Below are 13,333 nucleotides of genomic sequence, written 5' to 3' on the forward strand. Positions count from 1 at the left end.
TGGATTCTTTAATTCCCCCGAGTCTTCTGGCAAAAGTCTTCACAGAGTGTCCTTGGACAAGGTAACGAGTTCTCCCAGTTTCACGAGACACTGGTCTGTGTCGAAGCCAGACATGGTCCAATGAGGGATCAATCAGGAAATTACCAACTTCCTGCTCACTTTGTTATGATAAGAAACTTTAAATAACATTGAAAGGAATTGAATTGTTTTAGTGGCAGGACAGGTGTTCATTGTTGGGTTTATTTTATCCTTAAATCATCTAAATTCTTAGTAAAGTTTTTAAACAACTGTAACTTCTATGTGTTTTCTCCAAATATAACAGTTTTTTTTATATCTTGTCTGTCTATACATGAATTAATCATTCCATCATCTATCAACCTTTACAATATTACCTACTTATCTGTTCCCCCATCCATCCATCCATCCATCCATCCATCCATCCATCCATCCATCCATCCATCCATCCATCCATCCATCCATCCATCCATCCATCCATCCATCCATCCATCCATCCATCCGTCTGTCTGTTATACATCCATCCATCCATCCATCCATCCATCCATCCATCCATCCATCCATCCATCCATCCATCCATCCATCCATCCATCCATCCATCCTTATGTCTGTCATATATCCATCCATCCATCCATCCATCCATCCATCCATCCATCCATCCATCCATCCATCCATCCATCCATCCATCCATCCATCCATCCATCCATCTGTCTGTCTGTCATATGTCCATCCATCCATCTGTCTGTCTGTCATATGTCCATCCATCCATCCATCCATCTGTTCTCCATCTAGTTATCAATCCATCCATCCGTCTGTCTGTCATATGTCCATCCATCCATCCATCCATCCATCCATCCATCCATCCATCCATCCATCCATCCATCTGTTCTCCATCTAGTTATCAATCCATCCATCCGTCTGTCTGTCATATGTCCATCCATCCATCCATCCATCCATCCATCCATCCATCCATCCATCCATCCATCCATCCATCCATCCATCCATCCATCCATCCATCCATCCATCCATCCATCCATCCATCCATCCATCCATCCATCCATCCATCCATCCATCCATCCATCCATCCATTCATTCATCCGTTCTCCATCTAGTTATCCATCCATCCATCCATCCATCCATCCATCCATCCATCCATCCATCCATCCATCCATCCATCCATCCATCCATCCATCCATCCATCCATCCATCCATCCATCCATCCATCCATCCATCCATCCATCCATCCATTCATTCATCCGTTCTCCATCCATCCATCCCTTATCTATTCATCCAATGTTCATCATCCATCCAACTGTCTTTCTGTCCATCCTTCCATCCATCTCCTATCCATCCATCATCCTCCATCCGTACATCCATCCTATATCCCTCTCTCTATCCATCCCTTTCATTGCAAGGAACATATAGACAACCAAATATACTTTTTATTATTCGCTTTCACCTTAAACTTTCCTAATGAATCATATTATTAAAACAAGTAATTATCCATTGGTTATGAACGATCACATGACACTAACAAAGTTAGAAGTAACCTCCCAATTGTATCTCCATCTGAACAATGAAAATAGTTTTTTGTAGAGTTAAGTTTTTATAAAAAAGTATAACTAGAGAAAATAAAATGACTATACAAACCAGATTTATTTCCATTCCACAACATTTCGAGGTTTCTTTCAGTTGCTATGTTTTGTTTTTGGTGATAAAAAGTTAAATATCAGAAAGTAACATAGAATTCTAACTGCTCTATTGCAGAAATAAACAGGAATTATTATGCACAAAATTCTCCTCCGAACATCTGCTCTCTATTGTTGTCGTTCATTTGGAAGCTTTCCTCGTTTCCCTCACGCAACATCACTCACAGATGTATGTTTCCTCAGAACTGAATCGCACTTTTTACATAATTACGAGGGAATAATCACGACGTGTCCAGCATGTTCGTTCAAGATGCTGCGTGTAGCTTTCAACGCATGTTTCGCTAAACATTCCTCCACATGACTTCTCTTCTTCTCCCCTGCTTGATTTCGTCCGACATGTGCATGTGTTCATGAATTTTTCTGTGGTTGAACGCTTGGAGTCTGTAGCACCGCTGCGGCACCGAGGCGAACCCATTAAACACTTGTGGCTGCACCTCAAACTGTGGTCACCTGAGAGTGCAGAGCGAGATCCTCCCTCTCGCACTTGATGAAGTTGATAAGCAACGAATAAAGCAGCTTTTTTGTCTTTTTTTTTTTTGCTGGGAGAGACATTTTAACACATTCTAACACATGTCACGACTTACTTTCCCACTTTCCATCCGTCTCACTCCATGATCACCCGCTCGGTGTACATATGGTTCCCATCTGGTCCGGCAGAGCAGAGCCGGCGCCGGTGCCAGGAGAGGGGCGGCACGGCACCGATCTGTGTACAGTTACAGCAGCGTTAACCCTTCAAAGCTCCTTCCTGCTGCTGCTGCTTCACCTTTTTCCTCTTCAATCCTCTGTTGATCCGCTCATTTGTTGAGCCGCTGGAGTTCATCGAAATGAAATCTTATGAGTCTTATCTGAAATTGAAGCTTCATGAGTGTGTTTCTTATCCAAAAATAGATTTAAGTGCAGGGTTTCGGAGCTACTGGTTCCGTACACCAGATGGGGGTGAACAGTGCGACCTCAATCTTTGCCGCGCTTGATTTGCCTGAAAGAAAAAAAATCAGCTTTTCGTACCTTCAGCATCAAAATAACTACTATGTCAATACTGGGAATCTAAGAAGATCTAGTATGAGGTTTGAAAAAGTATCATGTGGCCATTTTATTTATTTATTTAGTTTTAAGAATCAGAATGGACAAGTGATGGTGGCAACTTACTGACAAGTAATAAAAAACAACTTTAGACTTAAAATAAAATAACAATAATTATCATTATGTCACAATGTTTTCTTTCATGATATTGTATTGATTTGTTGTTTCATGCAAAAGAAAAATTAATTAGCAACAAGGTATTTTTTTTTCTTTGCTTCAAATCATATTTAATTATTCACTTCTAAAAATGGTTTATAGTTTTTAGAAGTGTGTGATATTAGAGGAAGAACAGAAATAAAAAATAAAAAATGTGCTTCATCTAATTTTTTCACAGCCCATTATCAGATTTCAAGTGGTATTCTTTAGATTGATGGATGGATAGAAGATGGATAGAAAAGATCAATTGGCAAATGGACAGAAAATTGATAAATAGAATTATGGATGAAAGGATGATGGATTGATAAATGGGTTGAAAGAGTATGAATGGATAGAGGAATGGTTAAAAGGGGGGAGGATGAATTGATGGACAGATTATTGGATGGATGATAGATACATAAATGGATGGATTGATAGAGGGTGGATGTATGAATAGATAAATAAATTGATGGATGTATGTATGGATGAATGAACGGATAGATGGATAGAGGCTGGATAAATGGATGAATGAATGGATAAATAAATGGATAAATGGATGTATGAATGGATAAATAAATGGATGTATTAATGGATAAATAAATAGATAAATGGATGTATGAATGGATAAATAAATGGATGTATTAATGGATAAATAAATAGATCAATGGATGTATTAATGGATAAATAGATGGATGGATGGATGTCTGAATGGATAAATAGATAGATGGATGGATGTCTGAATGGTCAAATACAGGGAAGGATAGATGGAAATTTGGATGAATGGATGGATAAATAGATGGATGGATGGATGTCTGAATGGATAAATAAATGGATGGATTGAAAGAGGATGGGTGGATGTATGAATTAATGGTTGGATTGATAGAGGAAGGATGGATGGGCAGAGAAGTTTTCATCATTTATAAACAGTTCCATCTTAATGAATTGAACACGAAGTGCACGATATTTTTCAACCTAGTAACTGAAGAAGTCACATGTTTGTTGTGTTGAGAAAAGTGAGTCAAAAGAAAACACTACAGCTCTAGTATCTGCACATGAAGTACATGTTTATTGCTTTTATGGCTTGAGTGAGTTCTTACGGCTTCACATCCAAACTTAAATAATGAACAAACATGCACGTCAGGAGCTGCACGTCATGAGAGGTCGACACATTAACACGACTGAACAGATTGAGCTTTTGCTTTAACTTGAATAAATAAAGTACAATTAAGAGAGTTTTCTCTTGATGGAAACGTCATTGAGATATAAATGATTAAAAGCTGTGAAACCAAAGAAGCATCTGATGTTAATGCTGTTTACTTGCCGTCACTGTAAGTACACAACATCCCTGTTGTGTGTCTGACTATCACAGGGAATGAGTAAGGTGCATTCAGTGGCTTCTTAATGGAGCTGCTCTTCACATTAATTCTTCTCCAGTGACAGTGTCTCGCCCCGAGCATCATTCGCTTTTAACTCTCGTCTCCTCGCTGAGTCAGAGTCGCTGGCGTATGACAAACACACACACTAACACACACTAAAACACACTGCTGAAGAAAAAGCAGGTGGCTGCTGTAATTGCCTGTCATTATACATCCTTAAGTAATAATTATAAAGTTAATAACTGAGTTTCACCCTTGATTTAAATCTTTGGTTCATTATTTTTCACTCTTGTGAATATTAATGAATGTTTCAGTAATTTTTAGTTTCTTTTTTTTGTTATTATTACTTTACGTTCACATTCAACAGTTACATTTTCAACTATAGTCAACCAATTTTCAACTGTTATCAAACTATTTTCTACTTCAACCAAACAATGTTCAACTATAATCAAACAATTTTCAACTGTAATCAAACAATTTTTAACTGTAGTAAAACAATTTTCAACTGTTATCAAACTCTTTTCAACTGTTATCAAACAATTTTCAAATCTAATCAACAAATTTACAACTTTAATCAAACCATTTTCAACTGTAATCAAAAAAAAATCAACTATAATCAAACTTTTTCAACTGTAATCAACAATTTTCAAATAAAATCAAACATTTTTCAACTGTTAACAAACTATTTTAACTATAATCAAACAATTTTCAACTGTAATAAAACAATTTTCAACTGTTATAAAAACTTTTTTTTAACTGTAATCAAACAATTTTCAACTATAATCAAACTATTTGAACTGAAATCAACAATTTTCAAATAAAATCAAACAATTTTCAAATGTTATAAAACTTTTTTCAACTGTTATCAAACAATGTTCAAATGTTATCCAACAATGTTCAACTGTTATCAAACAACTAATCTGGTAGGAGGAAGTGTATCAGTCCATCAGTTGCTGACATTCTTTTGTAAACATAATGACTGAAGCTGTTTGAAAAGAAAGAAATATGTTTCAGTTCTCAAAAAAGAAAAATGTCTTTTTTAAAAGACATTTTTTAGCTGGTTAAGCCTCATGGTGCAGTGGTGAGTCAGCACCTTCTGCTTCTCCTTTGTATTCTTGTGAGCGAGAGATTTGATTTTCACTTCATACATTCTCTTAAAGATGCTATAAGCAGCATTGGAATCCAAATATATAATTTAGGACAATTTTGAAAGTGAGTCAAAGTATATTGACTGATGTTCCACCTCTACTTTCAGCTGTCATTCTTAATATCATAATGAGTTTTCACCTGCTTTCTTTCCTGATCCGGGAGAGTAAAAATACTTTGAAATACTCGTCAAACAGTGCGAAAATCCATTGAGCGCAATATTAATCACCATCCTCGCTCGACAATTCATCTTTGTTCTGTGCGGCTCCGGTGTGAACGACAGATTCTCTGAAGAGATAAACATACAGAGAATAAGTGTGGATGGAGGCTGGCATGTAAGAGCTGCATCCCTGAGGCCGGATGTTCCCAGCACCAGCACCAGGACACAGAGAGCCAGTGAGTCACCTTCCCTCGGTCCACCCTGAGAGCGCTCGGCACTTCACTGTCAAAGCTCTGGTTTGCTTTTGCCACAACCCAAGGTTAAGGAGCAGACGAGTTAAAAGTTGCATATGTGAAGTTAAAGTCGCAATTCATCATTATCTTACGCTTCAATTGGTGAGTGTTTTATAAACCCGACATCCCTCTCAACAGCCTTCCCCAATAATGGTGACCTGAATGGCTCCCTGTGATGCTTGGCCGCCCAGCCGACCGAGTCTTTCTCTCACAGCCGTCGATGGCTTTGTAACACAGCACCAGGCGTAGGATTTAAACACAGTATAGTAGCGACCCATATCCCCGGCACTAAATAGCTGTGTGTAGAAAGGCATCATGGGAGTTCATTCTTTTGTTAGCGTCATGAGTAATGAGGGTGCGGTAATTAGTGCTTCCCACTCAGTTCTGTGGTTATATTTACGGTCACCTGCTGCTCAAAAATAATTGTTATTTGTAATAGTTTGAATGAAGACAACATATTTCAATGTGGTACCGTATCAAAAAATGAAGAGAAAAAAAGGGACAGTTTATTCATCTAACATTCTTTTTTCTTCTTCTTGTGTGTTTATTTATTGTGTGTGTGTAAAGTCGTGTCAGAGATTTATCTGTAGTCCATGCGAGCAGCAGTTGGTCCGGCTCGGGGCTGATGCCGACCACCGAGGCACATCTGGTACCTGCAGCAGACCACAGGTGTTTACTGAGTTTAATTATAGAGCACCAGTTTCTTTTTTGGAAGCTCTGACCAAAGTATCCAGAGCTTCCCATAGATAAGGACTTCAGGATATTTTTGCTTGTTGTACGTGTGTCGAAATTATTGCTGGAGGAGGAAGATATTCTTTACAACCTATCTTAGTCTAAAAAATGTATTATATTGTTTTTTTGTTGCTTTTTCTTTTGCAAATCATCCATACTTTTTTACTCAGCTTAAAACAAACCGCTTAGAATTCAAACAGTTGCTGAGTGAAAACACTTTGCAGCTAAATGTGGACAAAACCGAAACTCTGGTTATCGCTCCTGATGATAAGGTTCCAGGGTTGAGTCAGTACTTGGGTGACTTAGGTCAGTCTGTCAAACTGAGCCTGAGAAACCTGGGTGTTGTATTTGATAAAGACATGTCTCTTGTTCAACACTGCAGAAAACTGACCAGAAACTGTTTCCTTCAACTGAGAAAAATCGCTAAACTTGGAGAATGGTGTCACAACATGATCTGGAGTTTATAATCCATGTGTTTGTGTCTTTGTGTTTACGACTATTGTAACAGTTTGTTTTCATGTCTTAACAAGAAGGATCTGTCTCACCTGCAGTTAATACAAAACTCTACAGGAATTCTGACTCGCTCTAGTAGAAGAACTCACATTTCCCAAATCCTTAAAACTCTTTACTGGCTACCAGTTTCTTTCAGGGATCAATTATTATTTGAACTGTGTATTGTTTTTGATTGTCAAAGCACTTTGTGACCCTGCTTTAGAAAGGCGCTTTACAAATGACTATTACTTATTTACTACTTACTTACTCCTCCAGGAAAAAAAACCTGTTCAGCAAGTTGTGTTTAAGAAAACTCCAGAAATGTGTATAAGTATATTTCTGTCCAATTTTCATTTAAGATACATTTAAAAAGTAATAATTAATCACATTAATAAGTAGCTTGGTCGAAGTGTGTGTAAAATAATTGTAGAAAATGCCTGCGTAAAGTTCATTATCTTGTTCATTTTAGTAAGTTTTTGTTTGTATGTTTTTTTGGGACAAACAGAGCAACAACATGAAAAATTTGAACGTTGTGAAAATATTTTCATGATGGTTAGAATTGGACCAACTTAAAAGTGATTAGAATTTGGTAGTAATACAGATAACCATCTGGATCCATGGACATTTTCATAGATTTCTCACTGACTTGTTTGGCTTTTGGCTGCTGCTCTCCATGTGTCTTGCTTTAAAATAATTTATTCAACAGTTGTTTTTTTTTCAGATGCTTCTTAGCTACTTTTTTTTCAGAGTGTGGTTGGTAATTATTTGGTGACAAAAGAGCTGCTGCTGAATCTGTTATAAAGTCATGAAATATTTAATTTCCTATTAATAACTCTCACCAATCTCATATATTTTCTGTCACATTTATCTATTCTACCGATAGCCGAAGTTAATTAAGTGAACTTCGTCGACTCCCTTCTTACTTTTACCTCCAGAGCCAGACTTGGAAAAATAATGTTCTGTGTATGTAGCGCCCCCTTTGGTCAATATGTGTATGTCGCTAAAGCTTGATATGTGAAAATGTCTTGCTCATTATATTTATTAATAACATGGACTAATCAGAAATGATGTAAAAATACATTTCATAAGATCTTTTGAAACTTGCGTACAAGGACGTAGAGGAAACAGCTTAATGAATAAATATGTATTTAAAAAGAATTGATTTCTCTGGAGCGTCGCACGTCTAGCGATCAATCTTTCTTTGTGTTGCTGTTTTCACACAAGAAAAATGAAATGAAGGTGACAGATAAAAACCGATTCATGCACCGAGTCTGAAGATAGAGCACGAAAACTATGAAGCCCCTTAGATTTCTAATGCATCATTTTTAGCATGTTTTAGTTCAAGCTTCTTATTACTGTGTGCAAGTTTCTTATGCCTTTTTTTTGTTTATTTAGGTCTGGTTGTAAACTATACTTTGGAAGATTATTAGCAATTTTACTTATTTTCCTAATAAGAAAGAAATGTGCATTGAATTGCCTTAAATCAACATTATTAAGTCCAAAATGTAGCAGCATATTGTTTTATATTATCTTTTATTTTCATTTTGTTCATACACATACAAAAAAAGAAAAAAGATAAAAAGAGTTTAAATTAGTGAAGCAGTCAGGAGGCGAGAAAACCGTATCAGCTCATCAAAGTATCATTTACACACACCTACAGACAACGTAAAGCACTCGCTCAACTATGTTTCTGGACTGATGTTCAATGGAAGTGAATCCCTGGGAATAACCTGAACAAACAATCACAGCAGCTCTGACAGGATTAACAATGACTGTAAAACTGTCACAAGTAGATGCAAATTCATCTATAAATTATTTCCGACACGGACGTGCGCACACAGACAAACACTACACACACTTTTTAGTCTTAGTCACAATCACACACACATGATGATTCACACACGCACACACAGCGAAAATGCACGAAGACATCAGCAGCAAAGTCTGTGATGATTTATACTTCAGACAACAGATGTGGACGAAGAGCGGAGTGACTAACGTACAGCATCATGAAGAAAGTTCAGAATTGATTTGTCTTTGAGGAGAAGTTTTTTATTCATCGTACAGAGAAGGTTATATATTTGTTTGTTTTTTGTTGGAGAAATGGAAGTGGTGAAGAGAATAAAAATACAGAATGTAAACACTTCATCTTTGAACACACTTGGGTTTTAGAACCTCAAATGATTGGCCAGGGTCCAGTATTGATCCGTGAGGGATTTTACACTTGGCCACAAAGAGAGAGAGAAAAAAAAAATCGATTTTATGGATTACTACTGCATGAAAGGTGTCTTATTTAAAAAATAAATAAATCAAGATGCATGTTGGATTCAAGTCACTAAAAAAATAAACATGTTAACTAGTAAACAAACCTTTTAACATAACCATCTTGTTGGAGAGAAAAAACTGCCTTTTTCTTTCTATTTATTTATGCACTTTATTTTTTTCTGTTTGGTTATTTAAAATAATGCCGACATTAAACTGTTCGGTCCGACGTAGAAGTTGCTCACATCCGTTTCTGACATTAGCACCTGCTTACAAGTCCAACAATGGACCTGGTTCCGTGAACATAGTCACACCTTGATTTGTCTTTTCTGAGTTGATCAAAGTCTTTTTTCAGTAATTATTGTTCAACCAAAGTTCAATATTCTAATCTTCTACTCAGATTCATGAGGACTAACGGGTTGGGATTATCTAAGTAGTCTGTGTCTTTTTAGAGTTATAGATACAAATGAACGTCAATTTTAATTCTAAAAGAAGGAACACATTACTCTGAAAAGAAATAACAATAATAATAATACTAATTCATTGTATTTTTACATTATATTTAAGTCACATACAAACAAAAAGACAAGTGTTAAAATGAATAAGCCAGTTTAAAACAGGTAAGTTCCCAACCTTTAGTCGACATGAGGGTGAGTAGAAAACGAGTGAAATTGTTAATCACTTTAACATCCAGATATATTTTATGTTAACTGAACAACAATAAACAAGCTATTGTTCCACCCTGGGCCTGTTTTTTCTCCAACACTCCAAAGGCAAAGAAAGGTTAATTGACGACTCTAAAACATCTGGTAGTTGCTCGTGGTGTGTTGATCTTTTCTAGCCTCTGAAAAGCTACAAACACTGACTCAACAAATGTCTCTCTTCCCGAGCTGAGTCATTAATCTTAATTTGTCAATTTTTTCCTCATAAGAAAAGATTTCTTCTCCCTTTCAACTTGTGTTCCCATTCTTTAAAGTGTTATTCAAAAGGCAGCAAGAACGAATGATTGAATAAATATATATATATATATATATATATATATATATATATAAAAGCAAAATCATTATTAACCTTTTATTATAAAGAAACGGTCATGAAACAATATCATGTTTTTTAAAAACCTTGTGCCAATAGCCAATTAAATGTAAAATAATTCAACTCGGTCCACAATAATTGACAAAGAATTCAACTTGAACCACGAGCCGCATTTTAAAATGTGGTCTAATTTCTCCATGATTACTGGCTCAGTATAAAGTCTGATTTCTGCCAAATTAACAGCGTAAAGTGTGTTGCACAGCGTGAAGCTTTCTGCAGAAAGTACCGAAAGCAATCACATATGAAAGCCAGGAAACCTGCTCTGAGTAACGTAAGTTTAAAATTAAATGGAATTTGACTTCATGTGTCCTTCTTGCCAAACCTTCAGGACCACCCTCCTATTCAACGAGCAACTGGGGACATTTGAAATGGCGACATCTGGATTTGATTTAGTTTCATGGCTGATTTGTGAACATAACAATAATTGTGAATATGTTTTAACAGTATTTATTCCAATTTTCCACTAGAGTCCTGCAATATTTTTGCTCTAGCTTAAATCGTATTGATATGCAACTTTCCTTTAAATTTATATTTTATTTTGTAAGGACATTTCCTGTTGTTTGCTTGTATATCAACAGATGACAGGGTGTGTTCTAACAGCGCACAACGGCTTGTAATTCTGTAAATCTTCCAGCCTTCATATATACATTTTTACAAGTAGCTAGCTTTAGCTTGTTTTTGAGTTGTTTTAGTCCAAAAGCATGTTCAGAAACCATCAGTAGATTCTGATCCACAGACCTAAGAGCCCGAGCTGGGGTGTAAGGCTGGATCAGATCACTGATGTAAGGAGGAGTCTGACCACGAATAGATCTGAAAGTAAGAACCTTACAGCCAATGCAGAGTTTAAAGGATCGAGAAATGTGAGTTCTTCTACTAGAGCGAGTCAGAATTCTCGGTGCAGAGTTTTGTATTAACTGCAGGCGAGACAGATCCTTCTTGTTTAGACACGAAAATAAACTGTTACAATAGTCTAACCGAGAAGACACAAACGCATGGATTACAAGATTCAGATCGTGTTGTGACATCATTTTTTTAAGTTTAGAGATATTTCTCAGTTGAAGGAAACAGTTTCTGGTCATTTTTCTTCAGTGTTGAACAAGAGACATGTCTTTATCAAATACAACACCCAGGTTTCTCAGGCTCAGTTTGACAGACTGACTTAAGTCACCCAAGTACTGACTCAACCCTGGATATTTATCATCAGGAGCAATAACCAAAGTTACAGTTTTGTCCAAGTTTAGCTGCAAAGTGTTTCCACTCAGCCATTGTTTGATTTCTAGCAAACAATTGACTAAGCTGTTCAGCCTCTGGGGCTCAGTTGGAGCAAAAGAGCAGTAGAGCTGGATGTCATCAGCAAAAATAGGATAAGAAACATCAGGAAATCTCTGAATGATTTTACCGCGGGGAATCAAGTACAGCAAAAAAAATAAACGACCCAAAACAGAACCTTGAGGGACTCCACACAACAGATCCACTGAATCAGACCTTATTTCATTGGCAGATGACACTGAAACTGCGCCCAGAAAGGTATATGACTAAGTTACTCAGTTAATGTATGAGGTAAGTTACTCAGTTTTTGGAGAGTTTTTTTTTTTAATTATTCACTTTTCTCCCTTTTTAGTGGCGCATGCGTCTTGCCACCACTTCCTTCTTGATTACTACCGTTTTCGTCCGACTTTTTTTTTTTTAATCTATTTTTAATGTCTTTATCCTGTTTTAAAACTGTGGCTCTTTGATATTTGTTGATCAAATGTTTAGTGCAATACACATTAAATGTATATTTTAGTATCATGTTTGTGTCTAGACTCCTGTTTGTTTTACTTTGTGAATTAAAATTGTATTTTATAATTTTACCAACTGTTTCCTGCATTGTCTTCTGTTCCTGGGTCTCATATGACAAGATGTTATTAAATCATCAAGAACTCTGAGTTATTTTTTAAATTAACATTTAGCTTTTTTTGTTGTCTAAAGCTATTCAAAGATAAGTTGTGAAGATTGTGTGTTCCGGGAATGCCCTTAGTCTGTCCACAACTGTTGTGAAACGTCTTTGGTCAGTCCTCCGACAGCTGCGGGTGTTTAGAAGAGAAAATTAATTATATTTAACCATCTGTCTCCTCCAATCACAGCCAACAGTTTGGGGTTTACCATTTCATGACGCCAACTCTGAATATCCTGAAATGATTACTATAGCGAGACATTAGAAGGAAGTGGAAGTGACGCTTGTTTTGGTTCACAACGTCCAACTTTCTGAATTTAAAAACCTTTCTCACGGTGAATTTTCTTCCTCAATCAGACTGAGGATGAACAACAAGATAGTCCTGGATTTAATCAGATGTAGTTACAGTTCATTTATAGTAAAGAAGAACCGCCATTTTTGGCAACACACCAGTCACATGATCATCACTTAGGTAATGAAAATAATAATGTGTAAGAGAATGATGCCTGATTCAATAGCTACTTAAAAAACTAATTTAGAATAAAAGACAACATTTTAATAATGTTTAATATGGACACATTCAGAGGGCAGAGTTGTATATTTCATTTCCACAAATTTAGTTTTTTCTTGTTTTTACCTATCAAGTAAGGCAAAAGTTGCAGTCAGGTTTTTAAAAAGAAAAAACATAAAACTTGGTTTTCTACGCAAATTCACAAAGCATCAATTAAAAAAGCAAACTTAATAAAAAAAACCTTCCTCTTAATATTTGTTTTTGACATACATGTCATTTTGCTTCCATTGGATAAGGTTTATAAAAAACATTCAAGTTGCAAAACAAGTATAAGCTTTTTTTTTTTCATTTTTTAAGATTTGGTTTCATAAACCACATTTGCTTTTTTTTC

The 13,333-nt window shown here is 36.2% G+C and overlaps 1 protein-coding gene across 2 annotated transcripts in view; it reads left to right on the plus strand.

Annotated features, from left to right (window-relative positions):
* The window catches only part of abtb3b (ankyrin repeat and BTB domain containing 3b), a 112,615-nt gene that overhangs the window by 59,773 nt on the left and 39,509 nt on the right, over positions 1-13,333 (plus strand). The window lies entirely within an intron of this gene.

The sequence above is a fragment of the Callionymus lyra genome, chromosome 8 (assembly GCF_982586985.1).
Source record: "Callionymus lyra chromosome 8, fCalLyr1.hap1.1, whole genome shotgun sequence".
NCBI classification, from domain to species: domain Eukaryota; kingdom Metazoa; phylum Chordata; class Actinopteri; order Syngnathiformes; family Callionymidae; genus Callionymus; species Callionymus lyra.